The sequence below is a fragment of the Suncus etruscus genome, chromosome 1 (genome assembly GCF_024139225.1).
Source record: "Suncus etruscus isolate mSunEtr1 chromosome 1, mSunEtr1.pri.cur, whole genome shotgun sequence".
Taxonomy (NCBI): Eukaryota; Metazoa; Chordata; class Mammalia; order Eulipotyphla; family Soricidae; genus Suncus; species Suncus etruscus.
This window is the reverse complement of record NC_064848.1, coordinates 119,631,155-119,654,057: the sequence shown is the minus strand read 5'-3', so window position 1 is coordinate 119,654,057 and position 22,903 is coordinate 119,631,155. Positions and strand designations below refer to the sequence as shown.

The 22,903-nt window shown below is 34.2% G+C and overlaps 1 protein-coding gene and 1 pseudogene across 1 annotated transcript in view; both read left to right on the top strand.

Moving 5' to 3' along the window:
- The window catches only part of IMMP2L (inner mitochondrial membrane peptidase subunit 2), a 950,803-nt gene that overhangs the window by 803,527 nt on the left and 124,373 nt on the right, over positions 1-22,903 (top strand). The window lies entirely within an intron of this gene.
- LOC125994900 (uncharacterized) lies at positions 8,860-9,075 on the top strand (annotated as a pseudogene).

The following is a 22,903-nucleotide window of genomic DNA, read 5'->3' as shown; positions in this document are numbered from 1 at the left end:
GAAAGGAAAAATATGATCTTATTCTTTTCTTTTTTTATTATATTTTTATGGTTTTTTGGGGCCACACCCGGTGACACTCAGGGGTTACTCCTGGCTATGTGCTCCGAGGTCACTCCTGGCTTGGGGGACCATATGGGACGCCGGGGGGATCGAACCATGGTCCGTCCTAGGCTAGCGCTGGCAAGGCAGACACCTTACCTCTAGCACCACCATGTCAGCCCTGGTCTTATTCTTTTCAAACTGTCCTATTATCTTGCAAAAACTTTTCATCTTTGTAGAATACTATAATGAGTTAATATGTGCATTAGCTTTAAGTTAGTTTTACCTTAGACTTCATCTACATCATTTCTTATTTTACTTCTCTTTTCTTTTCTTTTGTTTGTTTTGTTTTGTTTTTGAGCAACACCCAGCTCAATAGTTACTCATGGCTATGTGCTCAGAAATTGCTCCTGCTTGGGGACTATATGAGACACCAGGGATTGAACCGAGGTCGGTGCTGGGTCAGCCATGTGCAAGGCAGGCACCCTACTACTGTGCTACTGCTCCGGCCCAATTCTCATTTTTTCTTATATCTTTTCTTTTTTTCCAATAATTTATGTTTATACATCTATTGAATAAAATGTATTGGATATGTGTTGGTCAATGACATATGTACATAGGCAATTTTACAATTACACATGTACAGTGTCCAATAAAACAGATATGTTCCCCATTTCTAAGGTACTTTCAATCTAATAACAAGACTATAATCAAATTATAATGCATATAATTAAGTGTTCAATGAGTTTAAAGAAGTAAAGGATAAATGATATAAATGTTTAGTAATTTTTGTTACAATATAATATGAATATAAAATTTATATAATATTGACTTAATATATTTAATCTAAGTAATTTAAATGTTAAATACACTGGATATTTTCACTCCCACTGGTTAGCTTGACTTCCTATAAAGATCTGTGAAATGATCATTCATACAAATATACTAAAATATATAAATATACTGATAGGCTTAAAAATAAGACCTACAACTTACAGCTGTATTTCACATTCCAAACCCATAGCCACAGTGACCTTCCTTATACTCTGTCTTTAGATTGTTTTTTCCATTTTCTTGCTGCCTGTATTTCTTCAGTATGCAAATAATTTATTTGTGTGTTTGTTTTTTTTTTACTTATAGTGCCAAATTTTTGATCCAGTTCCAGGCATTGTGACTCCATTTCAAAGTCTAATTTAGCTTGTTTTTGCTACCACCAACATTTGAGTGTGCCAGCCTGCTCAAAAGAAAGTCTCTAACAGTTAAGAATCTGAGGGAAACATCATTGAGACTTGTTTTATATATCCTCATTTTTCTTCTGTTGTCCTGAGTTTATTTTTATTTTTCTCAAAGAAATAGAAAAGAGCTCTTTTTTTTTACTTTTATACTATTCTATATTTTAAGCTATACTTTACAGTACTATACTATACTATACTATACTATACTATACTATACTATACTATACTATACTAGTACAGAGATATAAGGTAACAATGCTAGGGCTAGTTTAGAGATGACAATGCTGCTTTTACCAAGTATTTTTCCTTCTGTTACATATATGTTAGAGAGTAGTTTCTGCTCATACAATGAATTGTATTCTCTCAATAACAGTTTGATACACAGTGATTAAGCAAATGAAAGTGTGTATGTTATCCTAAAATTGAAATATACATCTAAACTGTATGTAACTTAGTTTTGGGGGGCTGTGTGACTATTCAGAATGTTTAAATGGATAAAACACATGCTAAAGTGTTTTATGTACATATGGATATATATTATTCTATTAGCAAATTTGTCAAATCTAGTGACCAGAGCAATAGCACAGCAGGCAGGGTGTTTGCCTTGCATGAAGCTGACCTTGGTTTGATCCCCAGCATTGCATGTGATCCCTCAAACCTTCCAAAAGTGGTTTCTGAACACATTCCCAGAAATAACCCCTGAACACCAGTAGGTGTGGCCCAAATTGCCCTTCTTCAAAATGTGACAAGTCTCAAAGGAAATATACCAAACAACTGATATCAATGATGATCTTAGAGACTGAAAAGAGGCTGAATTGTCAGTAAACTTCTAAATTTAAAGTTTAAGCAGATAACAAGCATTTTGTTTACTTTGATATACTTTCTGTGGCCAGAGGATTAAAATAATATTATTTGATTGACTTACCCTAAACTTAGAGATAAAGTTTGTCTTATACAAACCACATGTAGTGTGGCTTTTCCCAAAGTAAACTAGGTTGCTCCTATCAGGGGAATACATGAGAAAAAGAAACACAGCAGGTGCTCATGATAACAAGAACCACCCTGGATCATTTGATTTGTTTACAACATTTGTGTACAGTTTTTATAATTAAAATGTTACATGCCAGAGCCCTTAATAATAAAAGAATACACAGAGGAGTTTCATTAATTGGTACAGAAGTTGAACTAATACTCATGCTCTAAATCACAAAGATGAAAATAAACAATGGAGAAGTTGTTTGTACACTCTCTCTTCACCTATAAGACACTTTGATAAATAAGTTTAGTAGCTATTTATAATAAATTGCTGCCCCTTATATTTATTTGTGAATATATTACCCTTTATCAGATTTCTCACTGGACTAATGTCTGACATTAAGGCATGTAGAGGGCAGTTCTATAATTGTCTGTGATGTCTTCCTTATTAGGGACAAAGTTTCTAGAACTGGAAAAATAAAAGTTCTTGTTTCTTAAACCTTATGGTAGTTTTGATTTTTTTTTGAAATTTAAAGTATTTTGCAATGTTGGAGAAATAGAAAAGAAAACTTTAAATAAGTCATGTTTGTGTCTTTGCTGAAGAAAAATGACTCATAGTCAAAGAACACACTAATAGTTTTTCTGGTTTCATTTCCCAAACTTAATTACCTGTCAAACAATTCAAAAACATCTCAGCATATAGGACTTCTCAAACATCAGTTTGGGGATTCACCTTCTCTTTTCCCCTTTGTCACCACCCCAGCCTTTCCTCCAGAAGCTACCTATTCTCTGAGATACAGGCTGGGTAAGCAGAAGTGGTTTCAGCTTTACCCATATGAACACATGTTCTGGGAAACCTAAACATTAGTGATGAATCATGCTTCCCATGATTAAGGTTTCCAAGAGATTAATTAAATTACTTTAAAGAAAATTACATATTTGAAACTCAAATAATTCCCAATACTATATAATGAATACAGGTATCTTTCATCATGACTAACCAATTCTCAAATCAAATTAGATTATCAGTTCTTTCTCCTAGAGCCTCAGGCTCTGTTGTTGAAAAATTATTTATACCCTGTAGAATTTGAGGCCTAGGAAAATCTTCATCTTTGTCACAGCACTCAAAGCAGCAGCTGTGTATTAAGCTTAAACACTGCATCTCATGTCAACAATCAAGTGTTTCTTTATAGGTTGCTTAAGTATTCACCTATTTAAAAGAGTTATAAGTCTAAGTATAACAATACTTGAAGGTGTAGGAGGGAAGAAAAATTAGCCATTTTCAATATGCGATTGTTAATAGGCACATGAGCAATGCTCATTATCACTCAATGGAATGCAAATCAAAATAACAATGTAATATCTGCCACTTATACCTGTGATGGGGCTATATAAAAATTAATTAAAAAATAACAAAAAGAAGTTTGGTTGGAATGTCAAGAAAAAGGAACTTGCATGTGCCATTGGTGTAAATGTAAATTAGATTAGCTCCCCATGAAAAACAATGTAGAGATTTCTCAAGACAGTAAAACTATTACACCCATAAATATCTGTGTATATGAAGGACACACAATATTAATTTGAAAAATGTAAGCACAACAATGTTTGTTGTTGTGCAGTTTGCAGCAGCCAACATCTGGAAAAACCTGATGATATTGAATGGGTAAAAAAAATTGTGGTTAAATATATCAGTATGTCTACAAAGGAATTCTACTCAGACATATGTGAAGGTGAGGGGGAAAGAATAAGGCCGTTGCCTTGAAACTTAGAATGATACCTGAATATAGAGCCAGGAATAAGTTCTAAGTTCTGAGAATTGCTGGATGTGTTCCAAACTCCTTTTCTTCAAAAAAGAAAGAAAGGAAAGAAAAATAAAATCTTGCCTTTTACAAGAATATGGATGAAACCATAGTGGGTCATGATTATTGAAATAATTTAGAAAGAAAGAAATAACTTATAGTCCCATTTATACTTAATACTGAGAAAGAAGCAGAGCAAGGGAAGAGACAAAGCAAAGAAAAACAAACCATGAACTATAATCATAAAACTAAGGTTGTTAAAATGAATGGGATCAAAGTATAAAGACTATGGACAATAGACTGTGATGGAGGGAGATTTTTACTTTGTGGGGAAGGTGTGTTAACATGTTTTTTGAAGAGCTGGAAAACTATACCCTTAATATACATTAACTTAATAAAAAACTTAACAATGAAAAACAGAGAAACACAGTCACATGTTACCTTATTGCCTCCTGGCTGTGTTAGAGCAGAACTTTTCTCTTTTAAGGATTTTGAACTGTCTTTTGATGCAGTGGAAATGACAGCAACTGCCATTGTAAATTCCATGTTGACTTTCAGCTAAATAAGTGAATTAAATGCTGGCATCGTAGTGTTTTACCAAATTAAATGAAAGACAAGCAAGAAGAAAGAAATTCAGAAGACTAAACAAGAAATAAGCAAAGCATTTTCAGCTGAGAGTTGGGAACGAGCTGGATTCTGGCACAGCAGAGCAGCTAGGATGCCTGCTGCAGATGGCAGGCATTTAGAAGACGCGTCACATCAGCTACCAGCCACTTATAACTGCATTGGCATGGTTTGTCTTTGCCTCCCCCCCACCATAGTATGATGTTTTCCAAAGTGTGAAAAGCTTATGGAACTCAAATATGGGAAGAGAACAGTGAGAAAGAGAAAATTTTATTTTTATTTAGTTTATTTTGCATTTTATGCTTTGAATTTCAAGCCTTCAGAAAACATTTAGACTAGTTTTTCTATTTACCACTCAGAAACTGTCCAACTGATGAAGCAAAAAGTTCCATGTTAGGAAAATTAAATAATTGCTGTTTTCCTTTTTGATCGTTTTCAATACTTTATTGATTTGAGAATATAGAAAAATATATTTATGTCATGCATTCTTTATAAAATAATTCCACCTTTGGTTGGAAATACTTAATAAAATATAAATAAACAGTAGTATTTTATTATAAAGCAATATGTTTATTTTAAATAATTCGGGAAGTTTAGGACCAAATGTGACTTTGAAGAGAATAGGCAAATATTATCTGCATTTACACTAGTATTTATTAGTGTTATCTATAATCAGAAACAAAATGTGAATTTATTTTGGTACTCTTAATTTTATTGCATGTGAAACAGTGTTTGGTCTTTACATGAATTTTAGTTATTTTGTTTGTTCCTGCTGCAACCCATTTTCTAGAAGAAAGTCAAACACATATTTATGTAAATTTACTAATGATTGATCCATCAATATTATTCACTAGACTTCATTATGTCCAGCTAAAATATTAATAGCCCAAACCAGCTCATTTATATGATCCCTTTATCACCTAACTTGTACTCTAGCTATTATTTTTTTCTCTGCCAGAGAAGGATAAAAGATATAAAGTTGAAATAGTAATTGACTTTGTGTTTTTTATTTCTAAGGATGCTAGTGTGTGAGGTTGCCACACCAAGGAGGAAGAACAAAGGTTAAGAGCCATCAAAGTGATTTTCAAGCAACTCCTTTAGGGAAAGGTGATTTCAGCTTTATCTAACCTAGCATATTTTCAGGAAACCTAAACTTGCTGATGTTGAAGATTATAAATCATGACACCCATACTCAAAGTTTCAGAGCAATTTAATTATATTGTTATTTTGAAGAAATCCACACAAAACCATATTTAGGTACAATTTCAAAATCATTGCATTCCATTTTCATGCTTCTGTTTTTCTTTTCAACTATCTGATAAACATCCAGAGACTCTGAATGCTTTTCTGTCATAAATGCAGAGAGCATTTAAGCTAACACTCAGCTGTTTGTTTATTATGTTTTCAAACTTTTTCCAGTTTCTGTTTAGTATTCAGTGAAATAGTGTAAAGAAAACCATCTGTACTGCAGCTGCAAAGGGATTACCTTCAGTGGTTCTTTTCAGAAAGAAGCCAAATGCCCCCTGTGCTCAGTCCTGGACAGTTGCTTGAATCTTGCACCATATGTTTTATACAACACTCCTGGAGCTAAGTCAATTAATAGCTCAGAAGATACAATTAGTTTTTCTGTGACTGAATTCATAGAGGACTGCCTAAAATAATAAACTCTTCATTTCCTGACCCGATTGACTAAGGATAAAGATTTGAAATATAGGATGACAACAGAATATAGCAAGGCTATTAGCCCAAGGCAGATCCTCTGTTTTGTAAAGCCGATTACCAAGATGCCTATACCCTCAGGTGTATAGGTACGAAATAAAAATGACTCAACAGAAAGTTACATGGGATTTTACAGTCCCTGCCATGCCAGAATATGGCTACTTGTCCTTTATCCAAATTATATATTGAGCAGACTTTGAGTACTCACTTAGTGAATTGCAATTATTATAGTGAAATTCATTATGCATTGCATTGCACTATCTTTACTTTGGTAATTTTTAGAATCAAATTAAAGTCTTCAAAAATTTAACAGACTCACTTATAAGTTTTTCTTAAGCAAGACCTCCAGGCCTGGGAAGTTCTAGAAATCATTGTAATCATAACACAGGGATATTAAGTTAACCCATATCAACCACAGCAGAAGTTAAGCTGATTTTTTCTAATATCAGTTTGAAAGAAAGTTTGGAATGTGTCAGTGGTTTAGCTTTGGGCATGGTGGGTGGAGAGGCCTATTTTATTAAGCCTACTGAGCCTGCATAACAGAATTATATTTTGCTTCTTCCTAGGTAAGGTGAAACTTAAATAACTCTGAGTGAAGTGCTACTAAATAAATTCAAATGTTTCTGCACAGAGTGGTTTTGTAGAAGATGACTATGTGAGGTGGGGGAAGAATAGTAGCTTTAAGAGCAGAATCTACTCTGCCTCCTCATTCACTCTGGAAAACCCCTGGGTGAGTCAGGACTGATTAAGTCTGTCATGAAACCTACTTGGTGAGGATGCTTCAGTCCTAGTAGCTCCACTCAGTAATTGTCAGAATGCATTTGAGTCCTTGTTGATCTACATGACTTTGGAACCTGCCACCTGTTTTATCAGAGATTTGTGGAACTTAAGCTGCAGTGAAGGACTTCTCTGTGCAGTAAAAGGAAAATAAATCCCAATCCTGCCCACATTTTTTTAAATAAATCTATTGCTTTCCCTCACAGGAAAAAAATTTAGGAAAATAGAATTAGAGAAGTAAAACGATTTTATTTAGAAATTATGAGGAGAGACAGACAGACAGACAGAAATACAGACAACCTTGAGAAAAGGGAATTGTTCTACTTACAAAGTTGTATTTTATAGGTATTCTCCAAAACACCTCACTTGGTACTTTCTTTGTAGATAAGTCTGTTTCTAAGGCATTGTCAGAAGGAAGAGTTTTGAACTTTAGTTGATCCACATTCTTGTTCTTATCACAGCTCTTGTTTCTTTTGAAGCTTCTTCTGTCTTATTAAAATCTGGCCTCCTTTGGGCCAGTGCTGGCATCAGTAAGTATCTTACTGGCTCCAGTTAACTACATGCACAAACTGGTTGGCCTTCATGACAGAATAACTTTAGTTATACTACTTGCCAAGAAATCATTGACAGACATACCCACCCCTATCTATCTGGATTCTTTAATTTCATTACTTTAAAATATGTTTATATACATACTAAATTTTCCAAAATTGCTTGCCTTTATGGGAAATATCTTTAGATTTTATGAATTTAAACAATTTCAAGTCATTGAATAGTTAGAAAAAGTTCAACTATTATTAGATGAGTATAAGAATGTTCCACTAATAAAAGACCTTGTTAGGAATGAAGTGGAAATGTTTCATCCTTTGGTTCAATATATAAATGCATAAAATAAAAATAATAACTTTTTTTTCAAATGTACAGTTAAAAATATGACCCATTTGCAAACAAAATGTTTAAATGGCCAAAAAGAGATATATCCTCTTGGGTTGAGAGGAAGAGTTGATTCTGTATTAATAGAGCCTGAATAATACTGTTCATTCAACATTATTTTGTTAGAATGATGATGAGAAAAGACTCTCGGCCTATGTTGAAGGATTAGATATCATTAGAATAACTAGATTAATCCTATGTTGTATTACTTAAAGTTATACTTTCCAAGAACTTATCAATAAAGCTAAGTGAGAACTTATGGTACTCTCTTTGGCATAGAGAGCTATTAGCTTTAGCGTGTGGCATAACTCCAAAAGAGAAGTTAACTCTAAGAATATAAAGATTTTCAGAGATGGAAAACTAATTGTGTGTCTGCAGGGAGTGTATACTCTAGTTTATTATTGGTTTTAATGTAATTATCAATAACATCTTGTTGTTGTTGTTGTTGTTGTTGTTTTGGGTCACACCTGGTGACGCTCAGGGGTTACTCCTCGCCATGCCCTCAGAAATCACTCCTGGCTTGGGGAATCATATGGGATGCAAGGGGATCAAACAGTGGTCCGTCCTAGGCTAAAGCACAAAGCAGATATGCCTTACTGCTTGCACCACCGCTCCGGCACCAATTATCAGTAACATCTTAAATGTAAAAGCCAAACATAATTTTTGTGATAGTAACTAAAAAGTTATGCAAAGGAAAATGTTTTGATTGTGGGATCAGTTCATTCCAAGGAAATACTTTCAAATGTATTTTACTTTCTATCGCTTCTCAGCCTTTTGGCTAAGATCAAGTATAGTATCTGTTCTTATCAAATGTATTTTACTTTCTAAGATTACCTGGTACTTTTTGGCAACATTAAGGTATTTTTTGCTTGGTTTTGAGTGGGGGGTTGTTTGGTTCACTTGGGCAGGATCATAATGAGCAATGCTCAGGGGTTTCTCCTAGTTCTCCACTCAGGAATCACACCTGACAGTTCTCAGTGGACCATATAAAAACTCAGGATTGAACCCAGGCAAGACAAGAACCTTACCTTTTAAACTATTTACCTTGCCCCAATTTGTTTTTAAATCTTTAGCATCACCAATCTGATTATTTTTGAAAAATATGAAGTGGAAAGGTAAGAAAAAATAATTTAATTTGATAATTTATTTTCAAATTTTTATATTTGAGTGTCAACTTCAAATTTGGCAGAGGTATGAGCACAGAAATATTTCATTGCCTGGGGCTGGATGGAGCAGTGTCACAAGTTGTAGGGCAATTTGCCTTGCATGCACTAACCTAGGGTAGACAACAGTTTGATCCCCCAGTGTCCCATATGGTTTCCCAAGCCAGGAGAGATTTCTGAGCACATATCCAGGAGTCACGTCTGAGCATCACCAGTGTTCCACGACCCCCCCATTTTTTTCATTGCTTTAGTTATTATTTTAGTTTTGTCTCTTTTTAATTGAATGTTTATGAGGCCAATCACTTATTTTTAATTTTTGGCAAATTTGTTAGCAATTTTTAATTTTAACATGTAATTAAAAAAGATTATCTACTTAAGCACACAAAATTTAAGAATGAGATATAGAATACTTCTGAAAACTATGGTATATCTTTTCTAGTTATAAAAGTTTAATATATATTTTTATAGTTTCTATTCTAAAAAAATTTGTATCAATGTATCTTACATAAAGAGAAAGTTTGGGGCATTGATCATGCCAAAAATGATGTCATTGTGAGGTCAAGTTTTGAGAACTTGAACCAACATTTTCTTAACTTCCACTGACATTTGCAATTATTATCTTAAAATTTGCAGCAAACTCCACAGTGTTTCTAGTTTTTATAGCTATAGTATATTGTATATAGAAATCCTTGTTTGGTTAGTAATGACAAACATTCCTTGTTAAAAGTATGGTCTTTTTCTCAAAATTATATCAAGATAATTTATCACTTCTGAGTTACTTGATGATTTTATCCTTATAACAGGCTGGTCTCAATCAAAGGAATTAATTCTGAAAGATAATAGATATAACCAAACATAAAGTCCTTGCCTTTTTTTAAAACTGATATATAAATATATATAATGGATTTAGCATTATACCATTTTATTAAGTTACTAAATTTGTCTCTGTAACAACTATATATTGTAAAATTCATGTTTTTTAAGCCAGGATTATCAAACCACTTTTTCCATTGTTATTAAAGAACTCACTTTGTTTTTTTTGTTTTTTTTTTGATTGTGACAAAATACAGTTTGATGTTGTTTACCTTATTAGTTCTAGGTACTGATATTTTCTATTAGAAAGCTGCTTCTCACTCTTATATTTACAATAATAAGATCAGAAGCAGAAATTTGCTAAATATAAGACTGAGGATATAAGGTTAATTTTGAAAAAAGACATTTTTATATATTTTAGTATAGGTATTAATATACCATTATTTGTCCTGTTTATTTACAGATTTTGAACCATGAAAGAAATCTCTTTCTTTCTGCACTCTTATGCAGTGCATATTTTGTACCAGAAATTTCTTCTAGATTTGAGTACCAGAAATATTAGTAAGGATTGTTTTATGAATTTGAGTATTCTATTAACCTTTAATTTGTTAAATCGATAATAAATAATGCCATTCTACTGTACCTTGGCTATTTTCAACAAGGAATCAGAATTAATCATATGGATTGCTTGCCTTTCACGATGAATTCATTTGATTTGTAGTTTGTTCATGATTAGGAAATACTTCAGAACTGCAAATATAATATTTACTATTAAAATAAAATCCTTTCTAAGCCTGTTTAGGAACACAGAGAATATTAGTGAACTTATGATCTTACCCATTTTTACTTGTTTTCTTAAATGAATGAACTTTGAATGTATAAGTTGGGTTAGAAGTTATACAACTGAATAAAAATGATAAGTTGTTTCATTTACACATTATGTTTTAGATGACTGGCATTTTTCTGTACAGTTACTCCTTTTGTAGACTTAGGCGTTGTACATAATCTTTTAAATTATCTAAAGCTTCATGGTTAAAGATGAATTATTGTACTATACATTGAAGTCATTGGTATGAGAGGACTGGAGAGAAGGTCCAAAGAAAGATTATTGTCTTTAAGATGGAGACAGCAAGGTAGTGCACTAATCAGTTCGCATATCTTTCGACCTATATTACATGACCATACCACCCTACAAGAAGGTTGAAAAATGTACACATTAGCTGAGTTATTATACCTAAGGAAAATAGAAAAAAGCATTTGGAGGATAACTAGTAATGCCCATAGGTCTTAGAACACATTGAAATGGATGTTCCAGAGCAGTGTACCTTGACTTTAGACAGTCCCACAAATGATTCATGAATCATTATTCTCCTAAACATTTCAGATTTCTTAAAGTTTCAGGTTCTGCTCTAGGGGCCAAAAGGAGCCTTCTATTAAGATCATTTTATGCTATGAACTTTGCTATACAAACACCCAGTCTTTAAATTTATTTTTTATCATGCTATGTGAATTTATTTTGGTTTTGATTTTAAAATAGTCAGCGGAGAAAAAAGGAGCATCTTGAATTTACACAAACATTAAATTTCTAAATTATGGTCATAAGTTTTTCATCCAAATTTAGGATGTTTAAGTCTCCTAACATGCAGATACTAACACTGAATGTGTCTCTTTCATTCATTTTGAGTGTCCATATAGATTCAAAGCAGTGAATTAAGAATATGTTGAGCTTTGAGAAACTATTAGAAATTCGCTAATGTCTTTTTAAATTTTTCATATTTTAATTCCTAATTTAGCTAATTGTTCTGAAACTTTATTTTATATCTTAAAGTCTGTAAGGTTATGCAAGCTGATACATGAATGAGCCCAATCCAAAAGATTGGTGAGGATACTCTCACCCGTTGAAAGTATTTCTAGTGACAATCTAACAGCCCTATTTGGGCTGTCCTGATAAACAGAAAGTTCTCTGATCCAAGACATATATGTCCCCAGATGCCTTCAGGATCTATGTCTCAACACTTCTCTCAATACATGGCTATTTTATTCCAACCCTCTTCAGCAGTGCTTCTCAATTATTTTCTGTCATTCCCACCCTAGCAAGAAGAAAACATTTTTCGCACCCCCCCACGCGACTATAAATAGTATCTTTATTTAAAAAAGTTTTAACCTGCAAAACAAAAATATATAAAATAATTTGAGCTGATTTTTTTAATCAGAGGTGATGTCTGGATTAATGGCTACAAAGAGCACGTTTTGCAATGAATAGCTTTTCGAAGCGGGGTTTGGAGCAGGACACAGCAACTCTCAGCTCCAGAGACAGACAGAGACAAAAACACGGGGCTTAGCTCTTTATGACAGTGTTGGCCGAGGTCAAACCGCACTTCCCTTTAAGGAGCCTCGCGCCACCTCCTGGGTACGCACCCCACTAATTGAGAACCACTGCTCTACAGAGAGTTAGCAGACTTCTTCTTGAGGCCCACTAAGCTCTCTCCTCTCTGTCTAGGTGTTGATCACTAGAATATTTTTCTAATAAACCTCTGGAAAACTATCCTTATTTTTTTAGATCTGCCTTTCTAGAACTTTAGATTGCAAAGGAATGATCACATGAGGCATAGTTGAATCATTACTCTTTCAGACATTAAAGCATGTAGATAAGCTTTGCTCCGGGGACTAATACCAGCTCTTTCTTATTGTTAGAATGATTTCAGGTTCAGAAATCTTATGTTGTTGACCACTGGTTGTTCCTTAACTTTGTAGCTCATGATCCATAGCTGTTTACTTACCGTCATGTCTTTACAATTCCCTGCACAATTCCATTTGATTTCTCTTTCTGGGATTTTGTCCGTTTTGTTGGCACTACCGAAAAATTCTTTCTACCTATCCTACTCTCCTACGTGTCACCAAAGCTCAGTTCCAGGGTCTGAGGCAATAGTACTACAATAGAGCATTTGCCTTGCAAGCAATCCCGACGTTTCATATGGTCCCCCAAGCCTGGAACAATTTCTGAGCGCATAGCCAGGAGTAACCCCTGAGCATCACCAGGTGTGGCCCAAAAACAAAAAAAGAAAAAGAAAAGACATAAGAAAGCTCAGTTCCACATTCAAATATTTTAAGAAGCATTCACATAAAACCACCTTGGAGCTATTCTTGTCATTTTGCTAGTATGCATCGTATCAAATTATTCATTCAAAATGTTCTTTTTAATCTAACATTTTAGGTTATAAATTCACTAAGGAAAAGAATCACCCCTTTTGTCTTGAGCAGATAACTGGCTTAGAGATACATGTTGAACGATTGCACTGAGCTTGGTAATGTGTCTGTTATGCTTTGTAATTTTCCCATTGGCCTTCCCTATGTATCCTTGTAAGTCATTCTTTATATAGCTTCCTACAGGATAAAACTCTTTTTAACCTTAATATTCCCAGAGCTCTTAGTTCTTTGCTTTTAAGGATGCAGATGTTCCATAAATACTTGCTGAATTAAGTGACCTTGGATGCTTAGTGACTTTTATGGTCCTCAACAAAGAGGACACTAAAAATATATATTCTGAATAGATCACGTCTTGCAATTTTGTTAAAAACATCTGTCTGACTGATTTTTTTGCATCACATGATGCTTCATAATATGAATTTTTATAAAGCACTTATACATAAAATGACAAATCTATAAAGTATTTGAAGAAAACTGCAGGCTCGCATATCTGTGGCTAATTATGATAAATAATTATGATATGATAGTATATTTACCCAACAAAGTCAAACATCAACAAAATTACGAGTTTATATTTTCATAAAAAATCAGAATATAATGTATTATGCAATATTCTTTCAATATTATTTCTAAATTTTACATTTTAATAATGGTACACTATACCAAGGAGTCCTTTATAGATTAAAATATTGCAAGATAAGTGACTTGGAGTTAGTTTTGATTTGCTTTTACTCTCTGATTCACTCCATCACAGGAAGGAAATATATATATATGATACCCTGTGTTCTGTGCCTTTAATGGAGACCCCTGAGGTTTGGTGATATTGGCTGCAACATGTAAAAAGAAGATCTCTGCCAATGAAGAAGATTCTAAAACTGTGGGGTTTCTGCCTTTCATCCTACCTAGCCTGTAAACACCAGTGAAAGACTTACCTGGCAATAATTCTACTGTTCAGCAAGCTGTGTCCCCTGCCTGGCATTTGTTAGCCAGTATGCCAGGTCTTGACAATCCTGTTGTGCCATGTGCTATGCCAGGACTGGAAAATTTCTCCCTTGTCAGTGAGTGTATCCAGGACTTGGTAGTTTCCACCCAAGTTTACATATTTTGGAAGTGACTAGCCAAGACAAACTTTTATCCTACATTAGGGTTCACAGCTGAAAGTTTTGAGCAGTAATTTAAAATTTATTTTTCTGCAATCCTATTCAAATTCTAGTTGTAGCTAAAATTTTAACTAATGTAAGCAAAAGATACATCCCTTTCATTTTCTAATCTAAACCATAGTCTAGGACATACTAAAGAACATCTTATTTTTATATACTGTATTGATCTAAATGATTCAAAATTTCATTCAACCAAGTTAGTTCTCATGAGAGCAACAAAGTGCATGTCAAGTATATATTTGGTCTTAATTTTAAGACCCAGGTGTGCTGATTATACATGCATTTCTTATTTGGGCAGATATTAATAAATGTCATGCAAACAATATATTGGAAAGCTCAATCTGCATGATATTAGATTCAAACACCATACCACTAACAGAGCAACTTCACAAGCTTTGTAAATAGCAGATGACAATTCTGAGCTATATGTTAGACACTATGTGTTTTGATTTTCTAGTTAGATTTATAAATCTAATAGAAAGACTGGAACTAGCTTTCTTTTCAACACTGTGTAACAATCAATGAGCTTAGAGTAAATCACAATTAATAGCATGCTTTCATATTTATGTGAAGATCTACTAAACCATGTGCTATTAACTGCAGGTTTTCATATGACTTGTGTGTGTTATATTTTTACTCCATAGCCCTGTAAGGAAACCTTTATGACTTAATGATCCTGCCTCATGAAGTACTTGGCTATAGACTCTTCTGGGGAGTCACTTCATCTGATATCAGTGACCTCTGTCCTTAGCAATTGTCTAACGTAAAGAAGTGAAAATTAAGTTTTATTAAGCTAAGTATGTGGTTGTTGAAATGGCACAAATTCAGAAGCCTATTTTTGCTAACCTGTAGTGTCTTTAAATAAAATGTGAAAATAGTTAAAATACTATGATAATCTATTTTTAAAGCACCAAACTTTTAAATAATATTATTATCCTAAGGAAAAAAGTTTTATGAGGAAAACAGTATACTTATAAAAACATTAATTCAGGGGCCGGGCGGTGGCGCTAAAGGTAAGGTGCCTGACTTGCCTGCACTAGCCTTGGACGGACCGAGGTTCGATCCCCCGGTGTCCCATATGGTCCCCCAAGCCAGGAGCAACTTCTGAGCACATAGCCAGGAGTAACCCCTGAGCGTTACCGGGTGTGGCCCAAAAACAAAAAAAACAAAAAAAAAAAAAAAAAAAAAAAACATTAATTCAAAAAGATCACAAACCTTGTGAGAACAGAAAACATTGTTTTCAAACTTCTCAGTTCACAGATATGCACATATAGTATATACTTTATGATTTTTGTTTTAATCATTGTTTTTTAATAAATGTTTCTTTTTTTCCTCCCTCAGTCTTTTAGACATCCCTACAAATATATAGAAACTATAAAATTGAGCATATGCAGAAGACTTCATTAGATTAGATGCATATGGTTTTCACCTATTGGTGTTAAAGAATGGCATTAATGGGGCTGAAGTGATAGCACAGGAGGTTGGACTTTTGTCTTGCACATGGACCACCCATGTTTAATCCTCAGCAACCTGTATGATTCACTGAGGCTTCCAGGAGTAATTTTGAGCAGACAGAACCAGGAGTAATTCTTAAAGTAGCCTGGTGTGGCTCAAATAAAAACAAGAAAAATGTAATGTTCTATGCAGTGTTATATTTGTTCTTAAATTGCATCAAATATTCTAATCATATCTAATTTTTTATTTTTTTATTTGATATCTTCTCACATTTCCTGACAGAAGCCTTACTAAAATTTTTGTAACTTAGACAGCAAATTAGAAATATGCAATGATGAGAAAATAAGAACAAGGGGAAAAAAACAATCAGATATTTTTTAGGTGTATTAGATTCTTTGAATAGATATGATTTTACAATAAAAATTAGCATCTTAAACATTATGGATTAATTTCAATTAGAAAACATTTAAGGATGGTTCTGTGTTAAAGCAACTGACTGCACAACTTCAGATAGCTTTTACAAAACTGAATTTCAGGCCCACCCTCATTGTCATAGGATGATTAACAGTGGAGTTGAACTAGCATACATCATTGGTAAGGTGATTGTTAGAAGCTTGCTGTATATCATTGTCTTAAGTTTGATTGTAGATGCTATTATCAACTAATTTCTGATTTTACATGATTTTTTGGGGGGGCACACCTGATGATGCTCAGGGGTTACTCCTGGCTATGTGCTCAGAAATCGCTCCTGGCTTGGGGGACCACATGGGACATCGGTGGGATCGAACCTTGGTCCATCCTGGGTCAGCCGCATGCAAGGCAAATGCTCTACTGCTGCGCCATCACTCTGGCCCTTATTTTCTGGTCTTAGTTAAGAGATATATTTAGTTGTAAAGAAAACTGAGTTAATCTTTTAAAAATCTTTTAAATCTTTAAAAAATTTATCTTTTTAAAATCATATAATTTCTTTCAGTAAAAATGTATATTCCTCTTTACTAAAACTGTGGCAAAATATGTAGAAAATTCAGTATAAGCATTCAGTTATACTTTACTAAAACTTTGGCAAAATATGTAGAAAATTCAGTATAAGCATTCAGTTAAACTTCACACAAAACACTTACAAAATAAATGTACAGAAAATAATTTTACATTACAATCTGAATAGATTTAATAAATTTTTCAATAAATTCATCTTAAAATGAATTTTTGGTCTAAATTATAGGAGGAGAAGCAAGTAAGTGTTTTTTCTTTGCTTAAAAATTATCTTCAAAATTATTGCCACCTGGTTTATATAAAAGTTCCTCCTTTAAATGCTGGTTTTAGAATACTCAAAGTCAGGTTTATACTTTCTATTTCTAAACTTATAGACATACATGTGGTAAGCATCTAATTAACACAGGAAATCTATATCTAGAGCATTCTTTGCAAAGACCTCAACCTTGAATTGATTACTAGCCAATAGTGTTAACAAAAGGAGACAACTGGCATTTGAGACGAGTGCTATTCAAAACCATTTTTCCCCCAACCTTTATAAATTTTTTTAAAATCACTAGTAAGCAACAAGGTTAGCTGCCAATGAAAGTGTCTTATTTGAGTATATTATAATTCTCTAGTTTTTATCTAAAGTCAGTCAAAGGATCACCAGTAAAGCCTTTTATATCTTCTGTAAAATGCTATTAACACCACTGCTCATTAACTTACCCATAGTTCCTTATATATAAATTACTTATATGTGAGTCCCCATGTGAATAATTTCCTTATAGTTCCAAGAAAATGTCTTTCTCTAAAAATGTGTTCTCCTTTAATCATGCAATAAGAACTTCTACCCTAATTGCTTCCTTTTTTTTTCTTTTCCAGACTGCTAGGAAACTCAGAAATAGAAACAATATTCAATTGATGTAACCTTCTTTCCTCAGTTCCTAGTCTTTTCTCCACTTCAGATATATTTGGTTTCCAATCACATCTATTTAGCATTAACTTTACTGTTCCTCTTGCAGACATTTTTTTTTTTAAGAAATAAGTTGAAAATAAGTCACCGATAGAAATGACTCAGGTTACTGATTGCCATTTATTTTTGTCATTCATCCCTTTATGTGCATTTCTTACATTAACACCTGTGGAATCAGAAGTATATAGATCATGGTGAATAGAACTTTGTTGTATATCTCCTACACTCAAGCAATTTCCCTTCCAATTACTTTTTTTAACCTTTCTGATATAGTCTTTGGAATGATCAGCAGCCAGATGTTCAACTAATGGTTTCAGTGCATTTTTTATTCATTCATTATTTTCAAAATAAGATGAATTTGACTACCTGAAATACTTGATTATATTGTTATATTTTATATATACTTATCTAAATTTATACATCCTGTATATATAATATATTCATATATATGATTGTAACCTATTTTTGTTAGAATCAAAAGGAACTTAATGATTTATGTTTTGAGTAATACAAGTATAGGCTTCAAGACTTCTGACTTCAAGATTAATTAAAAGGCATACTTGAACTACAGTTTAATATATTTTTCTGTCTTAAGTAGCCATTGTTTGGTCTTCTGTAACTCTTATGAATAGTAGAATTCTTTTTTCATTGTTCATCTTTATATCTGATAATGTAAGTCTTTACAGTTTATTTTCTCCTTCAGACTTATTTCTCTTAGTATGATTTTCTCTTCTTCTACACATGTTTTTGGAGATGCAAAATTTCATCTGTTTCTGGGCCAAACAGAGATTCAGTGGGCTGAGCACATGCTTTGCCAGAGCCCTGGGTTTGAATCTCAGCATCTCATATTCCTTCTTAAGAACCACTGAGAGTGACTTATCTAAAGAACAAAAACAGGATTTAATCTTCAAGTATGACTAGGGTCCCTTTCCTCACCCCAAAACACGTTATTTTCTTATTGCTGAGAAGTATTCTTTAGTATGCTTATAAGCCACATGCCTTTTTTTAAAATAGAAACTAGACCAGCTTATATTTTCACTATCAGGAAATACGGATTATTTTTCCCTTACACCTTGTCAGCACTTTATGTTTCTAGATATTTTGATGAAGCTAGTCTCAGAGGTGTGAGGTGATAACTCACAATGATTACTTTTATTTGCATTTCCTTGATTATAAGTTTTAAAGAGCATACTTTTCATAAACTTATTATACAAGTATGTATTCTATCAGTAAAGTTTCTGCTTATCTATTCTCCATTATTTAAATAATGGTTATTGGGATATACCTTACCAATACTTACCAATACTTATCTCTAAGTATTAGAGATATCTCTAAGATAAGTATTAGAGATAACTCCTGATGGGGATGAGGGGACCATATGTGGTGATGAAAATTAAACATCTGGGTTAGTCTGTGCAAAATAATTGACCTAAACCCTTACTATCTTTCTGAATACCCTTTTCTAATTTTGGCTGGGATTGTTTTTGTTAATCGATGCTGTTGAGTTTTATAAATTCTTTTTGTTCTCCATATCAGCAATTCGTAGAAATACAATATGTGAATATTTTCATCCACTCAATAGAACATCTGTTCATTATAATGAAAGTTTCTTTTGCTCTGTGACATTTTTAGATTGATGTAAACAATTTATATTTTGTTTCCCTTGCTGTTGAATTATAATTACTGAAGACATGACTGAGCCAATATTGTATTTTTCTATGTGTAAATTCATATATTTTTAAAATTTATTTCTAATGACCAAGTTTTATTTATTTATTTTTAATATATTTATTAAAACACCTTGATTACAAAAATGATTGTAGTTGGGTTTCTGTCTTATAAAAACACCCCCCTTCACCAGTACAACATTCCCATCACCAATGTCCCAAATTTCTCTCCTCCCCACTCCACCCCCCCAACTGTACTCTAGACAGGCTGCCTTTCTACCTCCCTCATTCATTCACATTGTTATGATAGTTCTCAGTGTAGTTATTTCTCTAACTGCACTTACCACTATTTGTGGTGAGCTTCATGTTGTGAGCTAGATCTTCAAGCCCTCCTTCTCTTTGTCTCTGAGAATTATTGCAAAAATGTCTTTTATTTTTCTTAAAACCCATAGATGAGCAAGACTATTTTGTATCTGTCTTTCTCCCTCTGACTTATTTCACTCAGCCTAATAGATTCCATGTACATACATGTATAGGAAAATTTCATGACTTCATCTCTCCTGACAGCTGCATATTATTCCATTGTATATATGTATCACCGTTTCTTTAGCCATTCATCTGTTGAAGGGCATCTTGGTTGTTTCCAGAGTCTGGCTATTGTAAATAACGCTGCAATGAATATAGATGTGAGGAAGTGTTTTTGAATTGTATTTTTGTGTTCCGAGTGTATACTCTTAGGAGTGGTATAGCTGAATCATATGGGTGCTCAATTTTCAGCTTTTCGAGGAATCTCCATATCGCTTTCCATAAAGGTTGGACTGACGGCATTCCCAACAGCAGTGAATCAGAGTTTCTTTCTCTCCACATCCCCACCAGCACTGCCTATTGCCATTCTTTGTGATGTGCGCCAATCTCTGTGGCATTAGATGGTACCTCATAGTTGTTTTGATTTGCATCTTCCTGATGATTAGTGATGCAGACCATTTTTTCATGTGCCTTTTGGCCATTTGTATTTCTTCTTTGGTAAAGTGTCTCTTCAATTCTGCTGCCCATTTTTTGATAAGATTAGATTTTTTTTCCTATAAAGTTCTGTCAGTACCTTGTATATTTTGGATATTAGCCCCTTATCTGATGGGTATTGGGTGAATAGTTTCTCCCACTCAGTGGGTGACTCTTGCATCCAGGGCACTATTTTCTTTGAGGTGCAGAAGATTTTCAGCTTAATATATTACCATCTGTTTATCTCTTCTTCCACTTATTTGGAAAGTGCTGTTTCCTCCTTCAGTCTCAATGTCATGGAGCGTTTTACCTACGTGTTGTTTTATATACCTTCTGATTTCAGGTCTGATATCAAGGTCTTTAATCTATTTGGTTTTTACCTTTATACATGGTGTTAGCTGGGGGTCTAAGTTTGCTTTTTTGCAATAGGCCAGTGGTAGGCAACCTTTCTTTTTCAACTGAGCCAAATCTCCTCAAAACCACAATTGAAATTTATTTTGAGAGCCACATTTTTAAAATTGAAAATACATAGGATGGTACACTGTCGGGAGGAAAGCCACACAGAAAGCCATGCCCCCCCCCCCCATACCACATGACTTGACTGGAGCTGTGTGGCGCATAGCACAGAAAACAGGCAGATAAGGGAGCTGGCATCTGAGTTCCAGCAGAGTTCAGCGGCTTTCCCTTTCTGAGCTTGTAAAGTCAGCCATTTCTTACTCACTCACTTGCTCGCTGGGTAGTTTCAGAATGCAGTTTTTTGGGGTTTGCTTCCCAGGGCTCTGAGGAGAGCTTCAAGGATTCAGAAAAGACAGAGAAGCACAGGACAGGGCTCCCCTCAGGTCCTCTGTTTCTTCAGAAGAAGCACAGCAGGGCAGAGACTCCGCAGGTAGAACAATCAGCACTTCACCTGGCAATCCCCACAGTCAGCCATTTCTTACTCACTTGCTGGGTAGTTTCAGAACGCAGTTTTTTGGGGGTTTGCTTCCCAGGGCTCTGAGTAGAGCTTCAAGAATTCAGAAAAGACAGAGAAGCACAGGATAGGGCTCCCCTCAGGTCCTCAGTTTCGTCAGAAGAAGCACAGCAGGGCCGAGATTCCGAGATTCTGCAGGTAGAGCAATTAGCACTCCACCCGGCAATCCCCACAGTCAGCCATTTCTTACTCACTCACTTGCTGGATAGCTTCAGAATGCAGTTTTTTTTGGGATTTGCTTCCCAGGGCTCTGAGGAGAGCTTCAAGAATTCAGAAAAGACAGAGAAGCACAGGACAGGGCTTTCTTCAGGTTCTCAGTTTCCTCAGAAGAAGCCACAAATTCATTTTAAACTAAATGGAGAAAAACTAAAATCTACTAAAACCTGGAGCAAAGTAAAATTGTCCCCTCTCACGACTTCTATTCAATATAGTACTGGCAGTACTTGGCATAGCAATTAGTCAATAAAAAGACATCATGGGTATCCATACTGGAAAGGAAGAAATCAGCTCTTATTGTTTGTAGATAGCATGATACTTGAAAATAAGTACCTTGTGTTTCCTGCTTTGCTCCCTGCTTTGTTTCCTGCTTTGTTCCCTGCCTGGTTTACTGCTTTTCTGCATGAGGCAGCCAAGAAAGGCCCCAGCAGATATAATCTCTTCAGGCCTTTGCACAAGGTAGGCTGACTCTGCTCAAGAAGAGTGGAGCCAGAGAGGAGTGTGGCTGCTTCACTTCATGGCCATGTGCATCCTCTAGCTCATGAACCCCACCACAACACATATTAAAATTTTTTTTTCAAGTGTGTCAATGAGGAAACAATGCAGGACTCCATCAAGCATAGAGAATGAAGATGGCAGCTCTGATGACAAGAAAAGTACCAACCACCTAGTTAGTTTCTCAGATAAGGAGTTTAGAATAGAAATATGGAGGGTGTTCATAGAGTTCAAAGAAAGTATAGATAGAGCTGAACAGACCACAAAGATAGAATTAAAAAAAACTCCAAATTGAAATAACAGGACCGAAAAACTCTATAGATGAAATGAAAACCTCAATAGAAAGCCTCTCCAAAAAAATAACAGTATCTGAGGACTGAATCAGTGAGCTGGAAGATGAGATGCAAAACAACTTCATACAGCACAAGAGATTGGAAAACAAACTTAAAGCAAATGACCAGAAAATGGGAAAATTACTCAAAGAATGTAAATAGAAAATCAAGTTCCCTGGACTCAACTTACCTAAAGAGGGGATATACCTATACAAAGAAAACTACAAGGTACTGCTTCAAGAAATAAAAGAGGAAATAAATGAAATAAAGAAATAAAAATAAATAAATAAGGAAATGGAGACACATACAATGAGAGGATTAACATCATTAAATGACAATGCTTCCCAAAGCATTGTACATATTTAATGCAATCCCTA